This window comes from Ambystoma mexicanum, chromosome 14 (assembly GCF_040938575.1).
Source record: "Ambystoma mexicanum isolate Mex_15411 chromosome 14, UKY_AmexF1_1, whole genome shotgun sequence".
Taxonomy (NCBI): domain Eukaryota; kingdom Metazoa; phylum Chordata; class Amphibia; order Caudata; family Ambystomatidae; genus Ambystoma; species Ambystoma mexicanum.
Window position 1 is genome coordinate 109,221,842 of NC_090940.1, and position 16,756 is coordinate 109,238,597.

The window sequence follows — 16,756 nt, forward strand, 5'->3', positions numbered from 1 at the left end:
GGATACTTGTGATTGTTTGTTATTTAAGTGAACCTATGGGGATGGTATATATTTATATTAGAGAGTGTTGCGTGATAATACTACCAGTTAGATTTATTTTTCGGTGTGTTCATAAAGCATGGAATAAATAACTATTTTCATAACTGTCTATAGTGAATTATTGTGTGCCATACTGTGTGGAATCATTGAGAGCCCCTGACCTCACTTACCCTCTCCCGAGACTATGCCTTGACGGCTCAGCCAGCTACCTTAATTGGGTTTTGGCAAATCTCTTAGAGATCCCTGTTCATTATAAATAAGGCGACATCCTAAAAACTGTCCACCAGGCCAGATTCTAGAAATCTATCTTTTAACAGCAGTCTACTCTAAATACTTTATAACAAACTTTCCATTTCTATGGCGAAGACTTGCTCGGATGCTAACAGTGTACTTTGTTCTTCATTTCTAAGGTTGACGGACCTAAGGCACATGCCATAAAGTACTGCTTCGACTTAGACGGAAAGCAGGGCAATAATAGCATGTTGGGTCAACTGTCACTTAAAGATCAAGAGACTAGAGAACGACGCTGGTGGGTGAGATCAAGGTGAGAATGTTGCCTTAGAAGAAAGCCTGATGGAAAAGGAGATGGGAACATCCCCATACTGGGGGAATTTAAATAACACAATATTGCTCACTTTAAGATGGTCTACCTCATGAGGGGCTCTTTGTCTTAGTCAAGGGTCTTAAATCCCAATGAATCTCTGGCTCGATAGCTATGACAAAAGGAGAGGTTGGTAAGCAATCAGGATCATAGGTTTTAAACACAGTATATGCATTTATTGCCCCAGAAGAAAAGGAGAAGCGGACATTTTATGACGGGCAAAGGAGGCAAGTGTAAAACTAAGGAAACAGACACCACAAGGAAGTTAACTCACTCCGGGTAAAACAAAATGAGGGAAGAGGACATCCATAACCTATAATTACCTAATCCAAACATGAGCTCACATATATAGAGAAAACGAATTTAAGAGAAATTACACATTGCTCGAAACAATCTTGATTATGCCCAAACACTGATAGATTTACATCTATTTACAAGATATATCAAATTACTTAAAAATGTGACCAACTACATTACCAGCCAAGGGGCAAGCGATGATGCAAGATTACAGAGCACCTACACAAGTAGCGGCATTCCTTCTATGATGCAACTATCAGAACTACATCAAAGCTCAAGGAAAGGCACAAGGGTGGATATACCAATCAACTCCTGAATGGCAATATGATATATATGATATGGCATTACTAACGCGCCTATACACAAGTGTTTCAAGGTGTGACGAGACAAGGAAGGGGGAACAGAGGGAGGGCAGAGACTGATCTTACTACGCCACATGACAGAGCTTGCACAAGTGCAGGGGAGAGGGTAAAGGGGGAGGGGAAAAGTGCCAGGGGAAAGGGGCGGGGGTAGTGCTGTACATGGGATCAAAACAATAACTAGAAGCGCGCCCAGCAGGTGGCAGGGGCAAGGGTAAGTGCAGACATCAGGTGTCCAAAAGTGCAGGTAGGATGACTGTAGGGTTACAGATACAGGCACAAGTGCAAGCGTTGCTGGGAGGCAGTGCAGATGTACAACTGAGGGCGGGCAGGGACCTGGGCCCGAAATCAGAGGGTAGCCAGGTGACCAGTGCAGTATCAGACAGGAAATCAGCAGGGAAGAGGAAGAGCAAAGGCAGAAGCAAAGAGGAAGGTCTTGAGGTGCATCTGGAACCGGATATGGTTCTGCTCATGTTTCAGAGAGGCAGGGAGGCTGTACGAGAGGGAGGCCCCAGCCGACAAAAGATCTACCACCAACTTGTTGCTTGGAGAAGCGACCAACCCTGAGGGAGTTGGAGGTGGAGGAACGAAGAGCTCGAGAAGAAGGTATTAACGCAGGAAGATTTGGCGGTATTGAGGACCCAGGCCCCACAAGGTATTGTGAACAATGCAGAGGGTCTTGAACTTAATCCTTGCAGCCACTGGGAGCCAATGCAGAGATTTCAGTGCTGGAGATACGATCCCTGGGCTTGAGGCCAAGGACAAGTTTCACAGTCCTGTTCTGGATGAGTTGCAGAGGGCAGAGAGTAGAAGCAGGCAGATTTAGAAAGAGGCTGTTGCAGTAGTCCAGCCTAGAGAGAACCAGAGATCTAGAGACAGTGAGCTTCTGGGGGAAGGAGAAGAAAGGAAGAATACCTCTGAGGAGGTGCAGTTGGTAGTGACTTCTTAGAGATGTCAGATGTGAGGAGAAAAGGAGAGTGTAGAGTCGAAGATGTCCCTGAGGTTCTTGGCCTCAAAGGTGGGAGCAAGAAGAGGGCCAAGGGAGGCCGGCCAGATAGTGACAGGAAAGGAGGGAGCAGGTGTGCCAATAAGCAGAATCTCTGTCTTACTGGCATTAAGGCAGAGATCGTTGGCGGCACACCACTCCTGGATAGCCGACAGACAGGGATGAGAGAAGGAGAAGAGGTAGCAGATGGGAGCCTGAAAACAAGCCGAGTGTCATCTGCATAGCACTGAAAGTTGGAGCAGAGAGCGGCAATGTGGAGGGCGAGAGGTGCCAGGAATTGCTTGAACAGTCAGGGAGAGAGGTTAGACCCACTGGGGAACACCACAAGTAGAGAGTGAGAAAGAGTAAAGGAAGGGCCCAAGTGGGACCTGGGAGGGTCAATCAGAGAGGAATGAGGTCAGCCAGGCCAGGGCCTGATCAGTGATACCCAGGTTATCACGGAGACGATTGAGCAGGATGGCGTGGTTGACCGTTTCAAAAGCAGAAGAGAAATAACAACAGCAACATCATACAAGAATTTCAGATGACACTGGAAATGAGTGGATTGAAAAGGAAACCGAGTTTCCCCCAAATCTCGCTTTATATAACAATGTCTTTCAAAATATGGCGATTTAAGATCTACTCATTGCAAACATACATATAATAGAAAAAAGAAAAATAACTTTTTCCAAGGACAAGTTTAAAGTAAAACAAAAACATTATGGACACTGGCCTAATCATGAAAGGCATAGACTGCTTCTGAACCAATACTGCTACATAAAATGAGAAGGCGATCCAAATGTTGAAATGAAGGACCGGGCAGACAGCTATTTGTGAGGATGGTCAAATATAGGGCTGATTATCAAGAGTGTGGCTACTCAACTATTCAATGGGGGTCATTACGAGGTTGGAGGCAGCCACGGCGCTATTAGTGCCATGGCTACCCCCTTACCGCATACCGGGTCCGGGTTCCCTGAATGGGGAATTAGCGGGCCATTCCAACCTTGGAGGACCCGGTATTTCCCCATTCAGGGAACGCATCCCCATTCGAGCCCCCATAGGGCTCAATGGGAATGGGGACCATGCTAACAACGGGCCCATTGTTAGCATGCTGGTCCTTTAGCGGCTCCCACTAAGGGCGGCTGGTAAAACCAGCCACCCTTAGCAGGTCCAGCTAAAGGACCTCGTAATGCGGTGGTAAGGGGTTAACAGCACCAGCACCTTTACCTGAGCTGTTAAACCCTTACCCCCAACCTCGGAATGAGGCCCAATGTCTACTGCTAACCCAAAATTCAGACATTAGCTAATCCACCTTGCCCACAGACAGTGGCCACAATTGGCTCACTACTTAACAATATTTTCAAATACACCGATTTACATTGGTTTCCATTAGCAATTAATTTGCAGCTTAGTACCAGCGGGCACAAATTCAAGTAGCAAGATACTAGCCAGCCTTCAAAAATTCACACAATTCTATACATACCAGGGCATACCATTTCTTACTGGCTTAGATATACAAAAGATTCACTTGCAAAAACAGATGGCATGTCATGGAAAGGAAGCATACATCACAGTAGCAATGTCTGTTACATCTTTGTGCGCTAATATAAACCTCAATGTTGATGGTGAGTTTGCAACAGACAATCTGTGTACGGAGCACACTTTTAGTACCCGGTGGGGGCATGTCTTTGGCCTCCCAGCCAATGAGGAGGGTCAGAAAGGGGGCTTTATGTCATGGTAAAGACCCCACTCCGAGCCTCCTCTAAGCTGGCCGACCATCTCTGCCCAATAATCGGCTAAGTGCTCCTCTGCAGCCCTGCATTCGAATCCTGCTTTTCTACATATTTAGCCCCCCCTCCAACCCTACTTACCTTGTGCTGCTGTCCCTCACTGCTGTCCCTCACTGGCGCCGGGACAGTTTTCATGGCGTGTTCCCAACGTGCGAACAGCCGCCATGCAAAGGAGACGGAACTACAAGTAGTTCCCTTCTCCCCGATCCATGGCACCCATCTTATTTTGTATTTTATTTTTTCAAGTTGAAAACAAGTAGTTTCTCAACTTTAGAAAAAAACACTCCGTATCCCGATACAACGTGCTGGGGTATTAATCGCTATATTACCCTCACAGGAGGGAATTACCCAGCCCGGTAATACGCCTCCTGCTCGGGTAATATTGCTTAAGTATAGCCCACAGATTGTTCAGAACACCACATTCCAAGTCTAACAGTGTCCAACTTCTTCCCTCCGCTGTCCGGAGGGACTAAAGACGACGAGAACGGGTTAGCTGATCGTTTCCTCATGGCCACCGTTCCCACCGAATCGGGCGATGGTTGTGACCTCAAGCACTTGAGCGCAGAGTCCAACACCTGATATTTCTTCTCTAGTCTATCCTGTTTAGCTGGAGCCATGCAAGGGTTCTTCATGCGGGCCAGGCCCTCATCCCACACGTCTTCCAGAAGGGGCACTGCCATGATTGTCTTCCTACTGGACTTGCATCTCTGGTTCAAAAAACCCTCCTTCCTGGTTTCTTCGGACACTAGCTGAAAAAGCTTGAGAGACTCTGGCGATCATGAAATGGAATGACCCCACCTCGTCCGGTGGGGACGCCCTAGGTGGAGCATCCAAATGCGGACTACTTGTCGCCTGCTGCGACAATATCATTGTCGTCGTCTGTGGTCATGGTCCTATTCGTCCCTGTGTCTACTGGGGGAGAAGGGGCCCACCGACACATTTGGAGGCTGAAATGGGGGCATCAGATGACACTTCCTCTTCTTAGTTGGAGGCTGAACGGGAGCCTGGGGGACCACTGGAATCGGGCCCCCGATGGCATCCTCTTCTGGATCTGTGACACTAAGGTGTGCAGGGTCGACAGAATGTCTGAGACATCTCTCGGCTGAGCTGGTGGGATCGGAAAACTAGGCCCTGCGTTTTCTCCGTCGTCGCCGCCATCCTCCTCTTCCACGTGGACCGTGTGCAAGGACGCCTGGTCCTCGTCTGTGGACGAGACCTCCATGGCTTGTGCCACCGCCAGGGAGGGCAGTTTCGAGGCCTCCTGGCCTCCCCCACCCCTCATGGGGCTTGAACCGGGGCCTGGGCCTCTTTCCCCCCTTCTGGCGTGCCAGCAGACTTTTCCAAAGTCACTGCAGCAGTGTCACGCCTAAGGGGCAGCAGGAATACCTTCTGTGCATCGGGGGCTACCTTCACAGGGTCACCTCCCTTAGCCATCAACGCTGCATCTGCCACCAACTCCATCGTCAACCAAGACTTTGCCTGTGCCGATTGGTCCTGCTTGGGCAGTTCGGCCTTCCTCTTCTTCACCATCCTCGGGCTCTCTGATTTCTCCCGCACTTGAGCTGGGGTAGATTTCCTTTTTGAGGAGGTGCTCTATTGCCGGCTGGCAATAGAGGTAGAGGGTGACGTCGATCGTGCCCTATCCGCCTTGGGACCTGCTTCTGCAGTGACACCGGTGGACTCAGACTTGCGGTTCTTTGCCTTGTCTTGGGCCTCCACGGATGAGGCGCCCTCAAAGGAACGCTCTTCGGACCGGCCGGTCCTGGGTGAGGCATGACCCTGCTCGGAGCACGGGGCAGAGGCCTTAACCTTAAGCCACGCCACCAGTCTACTGTGCCCGTCCTCCTTTTTGGAGAACCTGAGACATATCTCGCACCGGAGGCATATCTTATGGTCCGGTTGCAGGCAATAGAGGCATTGTAGGTGCTTGTGTTCCACAAACACATTCCGTAGGCCACACTTGGTGCAGAGCTTGAAGAGGGACCTTCCCTCCCTCCTCCTCCATCATGGTCGGAGGGCGCTAAGTATGCCCGATGGCCTTCAGGAAACTGACGATCTTCACCCTTGAGGGGCACTGAAATTCACTGACAACGGATCCCCGCTGTCGACAGATGGAGAAAAGAGCACACAGGCTCTTTTTGGAACAAAAATATAGAACCTTTTTCCATTGAAAACACAAGAAAACGAAAAAGTAGCTTGCAGAGCAAACGCGAGGACTACCAACACTGAAGCGTGCAGTAAAAATCTGAAGATGGTTGCCTGAGGAGGGGCTTAGGGAGAGGACTGTCATTGGATGGGGCAGTAAGACCCAGAGGACAGTGATTGGTTTACAGGAGAACTACAGTTTGTAAGTGTAAGAAACTTTCATTTACAGCGGATTCCCAGCTTGACGACGGGGAATATACATGAGCATGTGAATCCATGCCAGAACCCATGCTGGAGAATGCTAATATGTTATCCAAAGTGGAAAAGCCACCACAAAACCAGTCTGGTTATACGGTAGTATACTGTGTTGCTCGCTCCACTTGTTCAAGAATTTTAATAATATACAAATACCTTTGTAGGTACATCTAACAGAGGCATTATCGTGGGGGGTCTGTGCATTCCCCCCTCTTAGACACAGTTAAAATATTACTGTACAGCTAGCTTTTTAGTAGGTTCCCAGTTACACTTACTGCTGTAAATATCTTGTGTAATATCTGGCCACATGGTGGTGCCCCTTTGTGTAGAAGCACACACAATCTATCCTGACCTGGGTACATGGATTTATTTTTAAATATCTGCATATATTTATGATATCCATTAATTCCCCAGTGTAATACCACCGTGCTGAGCGTATGTCAGAAAGATCTTGACAATCCAGTGGTTTTAGCCCAATAGTGCTTGCTATATGTTTTTCCCAGATCTGCTTAAATTCCCAAAGACTTAATTCCTTAAGTGTATCCATATCATGTCTTATCTTCCAAAAGTGTCTGTTATAATTGCATAATTGTGTTTGATAACAATAACTAAATTTGTTATAACTCTTTATATTAGACCAGTTCTTTTCTATGTGGGCAAAGTGGGTTCAGCTAGCACATCCGCACATACCCAGTATCACTGCACTGTTGTCCCTCCACAGCATTCAGGTAACTATTCAAGAATTACACTTGCCTACTTAAGCAGTGTTATCGGGACATTTCTTTATATGACAATCTTGTGTTCAGCGCCTTAGCTTCCACTTTTTACTTCGGTTATTGTAAATGGTTCTTTTAAGCTGTCGTAATCAGACGCAATATCTTCATGTGCACCCATTACATCTTCATGGTATATTATGTCACTTGCTCTATCCATTTGATTGCTATCAGTAGTATACAACATGTTCTATCTTTCTGATGAACATGCCTGTGCTGCTCATGTACACGTTTCTCGTTTTCTTTGCGTGCAGGATTGTGATGATGTCATACATCCCTTCTTTACTGGTTAATAACACAACATTAGAACTACAATCCAATTATGGCACAAAGTACATTATCTTTTTTTTTCTGAGTATGTGTCATACCTAATACTCAAGATGGTTTGCTTCTGGTCTTTTTTGTTTTCTTTCTTATTATTTAACTACTTTGTCCTTCATGTACCATTATTTGCCCAGAAGTTTCCTTGGCTATGCGCCTACTCATATGAATTTCCATACAGTGTGATATATCTTGTATGGTGTGTATCAATATATCAGCCTTCTCAGTTACTGTCAATGTACTGAACTTCTAGGTAATTGTCGCTTCTACACCTTGAGTCAACGCCAGGTGGCCTTGGCTCACATATGCCATACCAGTCAACATTGGATTGGTAAAATGGTCAGACGTAAAGGCTTCTGTAGATACTTGTGCTTAGGATGTAGCATAGTTTCAAATTGTATTGAATCACAGCTTCGCTAGTGAAGTCAATAAATAGTCCAGAGTCTGTAACTGCGATTAATATTTGGTGAGGGATTAATGTCTTCACTATTCTAAGGCAGTAAGTCTGTTGAATTATTTGCCACGTCCTGACTCAGTTGTAACAATTTACTCCTTTTGGTGGCATTATGATTCAACAACGCAGTCCAAGTCCCCACATCATTACTCCTAGCAGTACCTTCGGGATCAGTGAGGGTAGAACTCATCAGAGGCAACTGCAATGTTTGCTGAATGCTCTTGCCCAGCAAATTAAAGCTACTACAGTGCACGTCTAGGTTTTCTTTTAAGGTGCATTTAGAAACAGCTTCCATGATGTTCGCTTGTGGTGCCTTAGTATCATGTTCTATTACTATACTTGATTTTTTATATGGACACATTAACAGTGAGGTGTAGATTGCTGCTCTTCCTTATCCACATCAGTGTTTTATAGAATCTGTCTCCAAGTTAGATTTCAGATCAACGAGTAGTCATAGCTATTAAAGGATCAGATGTCGGCAATTGGGACAAAGACTCACTCAAGAGCCCAAACAAGCTAAATTGTTAAAGAGAACCCACCTCTGGTACGTGTATAGCACGTACATCCTTCTCCAACATTTCCGAGGTCATGCTTGGACCCGGTGCACTACCGGTTGTTCGGTTGAGGGCAAAGCGTTTTGCTTGTGTGTTGCTGCTCTGCTATTTCAGCATCACTTCCTCTTTTTGTAACGAAAGGGGGCAACTTACAGGGTTCGAAATTTAGATTCAATGAGCAGTAGCTAAAACCAGCTCCTAGGTGTCCAGCATCACCCAGTAGGCAGGAGCTAACACAGGTGGACCAGGAGCTACCAGATATGCTCTTTTAACTTGTTGTCCATTTTGTATGAACCATTGTGTTTAAATGCGTAAATGTGGTCTAATTCTTCTGTATTAATATTCTCAAATACTCAAAGCTAATGTCACATTTACATGTCTGGGAGGCACCAGTTGGCCATAGGAGACATAAGTAGCTCCTGGTCGCTTTTGGCTTCAAGCTAGACAGGCTCTACTATGCTAGAAGCAGGAACTATATAGCTCCCAGCACCCCTCAATTTCTAATCCTGAAATGGCGTTGCCTGCAGCTCAAAGGGATCCTGGTTCCCAAAAAGAAAGTAAGTCTCCACTTCAGCAACACCTCACAATAATCTGGTAAGTGTGCAAAGCATCGCAACAGTGCCACTTTCCTTTTTTGTTGTGAAAGGGGGCAGCAACAAGTGTCCCCTACAGCTCAAAGGGATTCTGGTCCCCCCAGTCCTTGCAAGAAAGTAAGCCACGAGTTCAGCAACACCGCACAACAATCTGGTATCAAAAGCAAATGTTGACAAGTGGCACCAGACCAAAGTACAGCATTAAATAGCCAACAAACCAAACTTAAAGCAGTACAATCCAGTAAAACTGCAATTATCTTTCATCTATGAGTAAATATAATAAAGCATATGTTTTCAGCCGTTAACAGAATGACACTAGGTTCGAGTGATTACAAAACGCCCGAGTCTTTATTTGGCTTGTTGTGATCCACTTGGAGAACTACTAACGAAAAAAGCGAAAGTTACTAGGTAAGTACGCATTCCACTGCAAAAGCACTTGTAGACACGACGAATTATCAGAAGGGAGATCAAATACCTTACCTCAATGTGACTGATTAAGATAGGATGATTGTCACTTCTGATGTGGTTAAATAGGGAAAAATCGAGTCGGAGCAGTTGTCATGACGAAAAACATGGAATGTATACAATCGTGAACAAAGAACAAGTTACTTCTTACCTTGTAACGTTCTTTCGACGGAATGTTCCTCCAACGTATTCCTCATCTTAGATATCTCCTTCCAGCTCTGCTGGCCTCGGAAAATTTTTTCTTTAGGAGGGCGCTGCGCGTCGACGTCCTCCGAGTCGATGTCCCTCGACAGCCGCCGTATCAACGTCAACGTCATCCTGGCTATAAAGGCCGCGCGCAGCGTCCGTTGCTCAATTCCGTTTTGTAGCCCAAAATAATTCTTTCTGGACTAAACTAATCACCCTGAAGGAGCGTAAGCTGCAACAACAAGGGAAGTAGAACTGCGGGGATGGATGGGAGGGTCGATGAGGAACGCGTCGGAGGAACATCCCGTCGAAAGAACGTTACAAGGTAAGAAGTAACTTGTTCTTCGAAGGGATTGTGTCCTCCGATGTATTCCTCATCTTAGATAGGCTCCCATAGCAGTATTCTATTATTGGAGGGAGTACTGACTTCATGCTGTCTTCTATTGATGAATAGAATGTAGTACGGCCCTTCCAAACCTAGTCTCTTGACTGGAGGAGGAATCCAAGTTGTAAAATCGTGTAAAGGTATGGACAAACGACCATGTAGCGGCCGCACAGAAGTCTTTAACTGGCACACCTCTTTTGAGGGCCGATGAAGCTGCAATACCTCTGGTCGAATGAGCCCCAAGGTTTTGAGGGGGCTCTTTCCCTGCCAGTTTATAACATTCCAGAATGGCTAGAATGATCCATCTGGAAATGGTCTGCTTAGTTATTGGTAACCCCAGCTTGTGACCTGTGTAACCTACAAAAAGCTGGTCTGCCCGTCTTATCCTGGCTAGTCTACTGATGTAAAAACTTAAAGCCCTTCTAGGGTCTAGCCTGTGTAACCCCTCTTCCTCTTTCCCCAGATGAGGAGGAGGATAGAAAGATGGTAGGGTAATCTTCTGAGTGATATGGAATTCAGAAACCACCTTTGCGAGGAAATTAGGCTTCACTTGCAGGACAACTTTGTCTTTGTGAAAGATAGTGTGAGGGGGTTTACAAGAAAGAGTTTGTAATTCACTCACCCTTCTAGCAGATGTAAGTGCTATTAATAAAACAGTTTTAAGGGTAAGGAATCTTAACGAACAAGAATGGAGTGGTTCGAAAGGTGTGCCCATCAGGAAAGTTAGGACTAAGTTTAAATCCCATAGGGGAACTTGGAATGGTCTTGGGAGATAAACATTGGTTAACCCCTTTAGAAATTGTATTACCAAGGGTAACTTGAAATAGGATGGTTCTTCCGCAGTGCGCTTAAAGATGGATAGCGCTGCGAGATAGCCCTTAATGGTGCCAACTTGAAGGCCTGAATTTGCCAAATATAGTAGGAAGGACAAAACCATTGGTGTACCACATGAAAAAGGGTCGATATTCTGTTCTCTACACCACCTGTAAAATCTGTTCCAACGGCAGCGGTATAAAGACTTTGTTGCTGGCCTCCTTGCCGAAAGCAACACCTCCATAACATCATCAGGGAGGTCCCAATCCTTGTACCTCAGCCGTTCAGAAGCCAAGCGTGAAGGTTGAGGGTTTTGATGTCTGGATGGAGAACCTGACCTCCCTTCTGTGAGAGTAGGTTCTCTCTGAGTGGAAGTCGAATTGGAGGGCAGATGGACAAGTCTAGAAGGTCCGGGTACCACGTTCTCCTGGCCCAATCCGGGGCAATTAGGATCATGGTTCTCCGGAATCTTCTCAACCTCCTGATCATTTGAGGAATGACAGGGACCGGTGGGAACGCGTACAGAAGCGGAAACTCCCAGTCCACTATGAACGCGTCTCCCAGAGCTCCTCTCGGGGGAAATTCCCTTGAGCAGAACATATCGCATTTCCTGTTGAGGCTGGTGGCGAACAGATCTACCTGAGGGGTTCCCCAAAGGGCGAAGATCTCTTGAAGGACTTCCTGAGCTAGCTCCCACTCGTGGGAGACTGTGCTCTGCCTGCTCAGAGCATCCGCTGTCAAGTTCTTCTCTCCGGCTAGGTGAACTGCCGATAGAGAGATTCCTTCTTGGATTGCCCAAAACCAGAGCTGCATCGCCTCTCTGCACCGCGGTAGTGATCCTACGCCTCCTCTTTTGTTGAGGTAATGCATGGCCACCGTGTTGTCCGTCATTATCAGAACATTTTTCCCTTGTACAGCTGGCAGGAACGCCTTCAGCGCAAGTCTGATGGCTCTCAGCTCTAACAGGTTGATATGTAGTCTGGACTCCGATGGAGACCAACGACCGCTGATGGTCAAGTCGTTAGCGTGGGCTCCCCACCCCGTGAGTGAGGCATCCGTGACTACTGTTATCTCCGGCCAGGGTTGCCAAAAATGTTCTCCTTTCAGAAGGTTCTCCTGACAGGCCCACCACTGAAGGTCTCGAGCCACCCTGTCGGGAACCTGAAGAAGATCTGTCATTCTCCCTGAGAATTGTGACCACTGAGTCCTCAGTGCCCACTGGAGGGATCTCATTCTCAGGCGAGCCTCTGGCACTAGGAAAATGCAGGATGCCATGAGGCCTAGCAACCTCAAAAAGTCGAAGGCTGGGAGACGTTGGGCATGTTGGAACTTGGTAACCATCTGTAGAATATCTTGAGCCCTCACCTCTGGTGGCGAGGCTTTTCCCAGCGAAGTGTCCAGGATCGCTCCTATGAACTGGAGTCTCTGCGATGGTATCATTTGTGACTTCTTTAAATTGAGGGAGAAGCCCAGTCTGTGAAGGGAGTGGCACACGTGATTTAGCTGGATCTGAGCTTGTTCCGAAGAAACAGCCCTGATCAACAAATAGTCCAGGTAGGGGTAGACGTGAATCCCTTCCCTCCTTAAACTTGCCGCCACTACCGACATTAACTTGGTGAAGACCCTCGGGCGGAGGTCAGCCCAAATGGCAGCACTCGAAATTGATAGTGAGTTGCCAATTGCGAACCTCAGGTATTTCCTGTGTTTGAGATGGATAGGCACATGGAAATAAGCGTCCTGAAGGTCCAGAGATACCAACCAGTTCTGGAACTGAAGGGCCTGGAGGATCTGAGAAAGAGTGACCATCTTGAATTTGTCTTTCCTGAGGAATTTGTTCAATTCTCGCAAGTCCAAGATGGGTCTCAGTCCTCCATCTTTCTTTGGAATGAGAAAGTAAGGGGAGTACCAGCCCTTGTTCCTCTCCGCTACAGGTACCGGTTCTATGGCACCTTTCTCTAGCAGGTCCAAAATTTCCTGCAAGAGGAGCGGATCTGGAGCTTTCTGAGAGCTGATCCCCGGCGGATGACTCTGAGGTATACATAGGAAAGGCAGGCAGTAACCTTGGGCAACCGTTTCCAATGCCCAAGCATCTGACGTGATAGCCTGCTATACCGCCAGATGTTGAGTCAACCTGCCTCCTACAGGTGTCCTGTGAGGGGAGTCCTCAGAGTGGTTTTGGGGCGGCTGATGCAGATGCCGATGGTAAAGAGGCACCTGCTGTTGCTGCGGCTTTTGAATATCTACCCCGTCCACCTCGGGTAGTTCTTCTTTGTCCCCTTTGAGCCGGTCGTCCTCTACCTCTTCCGAATGCGGAGTAGAAGCGAAAGGACTTGCCCCTCGCAGAGGTTCCTGTGGGACAAAAAGGTGTCTGACGGATTGCAGCGCCTAGGGATTTTGCTGCTGCTTTTGAAGTTTGCAGTTTCTCTAAACTGTCATCCGCCTTTTTCCCAAACAAAGAAGAGCCATCGAATGGCATGTTCAAGAGCCTGGCTTGCACATCTGGGGCAAAACCAGACTTTCTCAACCAAGCGAATCTCCTGGTTGTTGTACTTGCCGCCATTGCTCTGCTGATACTGTCAGCCGAATCAATGCCCGTCTGGAGGGATTCGCACATAGCATCTTTACCGTCCTGTATGATATTCAGGAACACATCCTCTTCTCCCTCCGGGATGCAGTCAGCCGCTGTAGAAGCACACTCCCAAAGTGTATGGCTGAATCTAGCAAGGGTGCAAGTAGCATTAACAGATTTTAATGCCATGCTACATGCCGAAAAAACTTTCTTTGCCATAGCATCATATTTTTTATCGTCCCTGTCCTGTGGGACGGTAGGATAAGCCGTCTTGACATCGGTAGAGGCTGCTGCCTGTACCACCAGACTTTCTGGGGATGGGTGTTTTGACAAAAACTCCGTGTCTGTAGAGGATACCCTGTACTTTGTAGACAGTTTTTTATTTACTGCCGGGACGACATCTGGGGTTTCCCAGTTCGTCATAATCTTCCTCTGAAGAGCTTTATGAAAAGGCACCACAGGATCCTCCTGTGGGCCTTTGTCAAGAATATCCGTGAGGTCATCTTGTTGGAAAGATTGTGAAGGTGCAGACCACCCCATAAACTCTGTGATCCTGGCCATTAAGGCTCTATAGGGGGTTTCAGCATGCTCCCCCGGGTCTGGCCTAGCAAACTTCACCTCAGGGGAGGCGTCTAACCCACTTGCCTCATGTAAGCAATCATGAAGATCCTTTAACCTGCGTTCTTCAGAGGAAAATTCCTCTCTAATTGGGGTTACAGGTCCCTGCAACTCAAATGTGTCTTCCTGTTCAGACAATTCACCCTCTTCCATAATTGAGGACATAGTTCTCAATTGTTCTGAACTCATAAAGGGTGTAAACCCCATTTCCAAGGCAGAGGGTGCCGAACTTGTCATAATCAGCCTCGAAAACGTCGATGTCGTCGAAGGCTTCGAGCGTGCCGTCGAAAACAAAGGCGGAGGCCTCGATGACCTCGACAGAATTGGGATTCTGCTCGACAATCTCGAAGCCATCGGCATCGAGGACCTGGGGATAGTCACTGGGTGTGTCGTAACCGTGACTTTTCTTGGCGTCGACACTGGTGTCGAAGCTGGCGTCGAGTCGACAGACTCGTGTGTCGAAGGTCCCTTCGACAACGGCGTCGAAGACATCGACCTCGACGGAACCTTCGTTGACGGCGTCGACGGAACCTTCGAGGAAAGTTTGGAGGTCATAGTCCTACTCGAGGGTTCGTGACGCGCTCGAGAGGTTTCCTTCGCCGGGTACTGCGACTCGCGGCGTTTTTGACCTTCGGGTCTTTCGACCAGAGCATCGCTCTCGGCAGTCTTCGAGGGGGTCGAGGCCGCTTTCTCGAAGACGCTCATCATATTTTTGCGGAATTCCTCCCATTCAGCCCGGGAACTATGTTTCGTAGGGCATGGGATTCTCTTTGGCGAAACAGAGGAAGAGGAAGACGGAGAAGGGGATCTTCGACGTCTCCTCTTCGAGTGCTTCGATCTCGAGGAGTGATGAGACCCACTCCGAGATCTGGAGCGCGAATGGTGACGAGGAGACTAATGTCTCGACTTCGTTGACGAAGAAGAAGCTTTAAAAGTCTTACCTTTCTCCAGCTTCCCCCTACGCTCTTTCAGGGACTTAGCTGTCATGGACATACAGTCCTCGCACTCCGAACAATGGTGTTCAGCTCCCAAACACCACAGACAAACTCTGTGAGGGTCAGTCAACGACATCTTTTTCCCACAATCCCTGCATTTTTTGAAGCCGGATCGAGGAGTTGTCGGTTCCGACGAAGAAGCCATCGAGTACGGTATCGAATAACTCGAGGTAAATAGGTTTAACCTGACAAAACTGAGCAACGGTATTCTGAGGCAGTGAGTAAGCGCGGAAAAACGGAACTGAGCAACGGACGCTGCGCGCGGCCTTTATAGCCAGGATGACGTCGACGTCGATACGGCGGCTGTCGAGGGACATCGACTCGGAGGACGTCGACGCGCAGCACCCTCTAAAGAAAAAATTTTCCGAGGCCAGCAGAGCTGGAAGGAGATATCTACGATGAGGAATACGTCGGAGTACACAATCCCTGCGAAAGTACAAGTTTAAAGCAATCAGTGTAAGCAACTATGCATGTACAGTGGTCTTGACTCAATATTGTGGCCATCTTTAAAGTGATCTATACTTACCTTTGCAATTGTGTGATCAATTCTGGGTGAAGGTGTAAATTGTGCTGACCTTTTTGATCATCTACAATAAAAAGAGGATTTGTTCAACCTTTTAAACGTTTGTTCCTTGAAGACCATTAACTTGACATGCTTGATCCTGTACATAGCAAATATAGATATTAGAAAAATAATGTGTCTTGCTATACCTGGAAAGGGACATGCAAAAACATAGTAAATGATTTTCGCAAACATCTGAAATGCTTGAATGTATTCATAGGCATAAAATATGTCTGACGGAAACATTCAGCATAAAATTCTTTGTCAAATAGCGCAAAATTGACGTTCATTTTAAATTATGCCTGGTAAAGACATATTAACACTAACACTGGCAAAGTCAACAGTTTTGCCTTAGCTAAAAGCACTCCTTCATTCATGTAGGCAGGTAGTGACCCACCTTCACCTGTTGATTTTCATTGTGTCCTGTCTCTTGCATGCCATACCAGACATACCACCTTTAACCATCTTTTGGACCCTCTGGTGTGTAAGCACCTATGTACCAAAACTACTTGGCTTCAAATTGGGGGTGTTAATGCACCACAAGTAATTGTGGCCCTAAAGATTTCCACAAGCCAAAGCAAATGTTTGTGCTGAAACATCGCTTATAAGCCAGCCACGGTTGGATGTGCTAGTCAAGTAAATCTAGGAGGTTAAAGTAAATGAGGCTAAAGCAAAACCCAGAAGCCGAAATTAAGGATATCTTCTCACAAGGGAATCAACCTCCGATGGCCTTTCTGATTGTAAAATGCGTTGCTTTCCTTTCAGTGGTGAATGCCTAGGAAAATGCAATGATAAATGAATGCGTGCACTTGTGAATGTTATTCTGCCATGATTACACTCCACTCAGATTAATATTACCTAGTATTTAAAACTCGAAGTGAACAGGCCCAGAGCTATTGCTTTTGTAGCTTGGGGTAACTTGAAACTAATCAAAAATTAATTGCCATTTCTAAAGCCTAACCCCAGTTCAAGAACGCAGTCACAAGTTAAGAGGCCA

At 47.0% G+C, this 16,756-nt stretch overlaps 1 protein-coding gene across 8 annotated transcripts in view; it reads right to left on the reverse strand.

The window, feature by feature from the left end:
- The window catches only part of NUMB (NUMB endocytic adaptor protein), an 824,148-nt gene that overhangs the window by 424,950 nt on the left and 382,442 nt on the right, over positions 1-16,756 (reverse strand). For 6 of the 8 annotated variants that reach the window (XM_069638646.1, XM_069638651.1, XM_069638650.1 and 3 more), the window contains one exon: positions 15,724-15,784. The exons of the other annotated variants lie outside the window; for them this stretch is intronic. The gene's annotated coding sequence lies outside the window, so the exon portion shown is untranslated. The remainder of the gene's footprint in view (positions 1-15,723; positions 15,785-16,756) is intronic. 8 annotated transcript variants of the gene reach the window in all.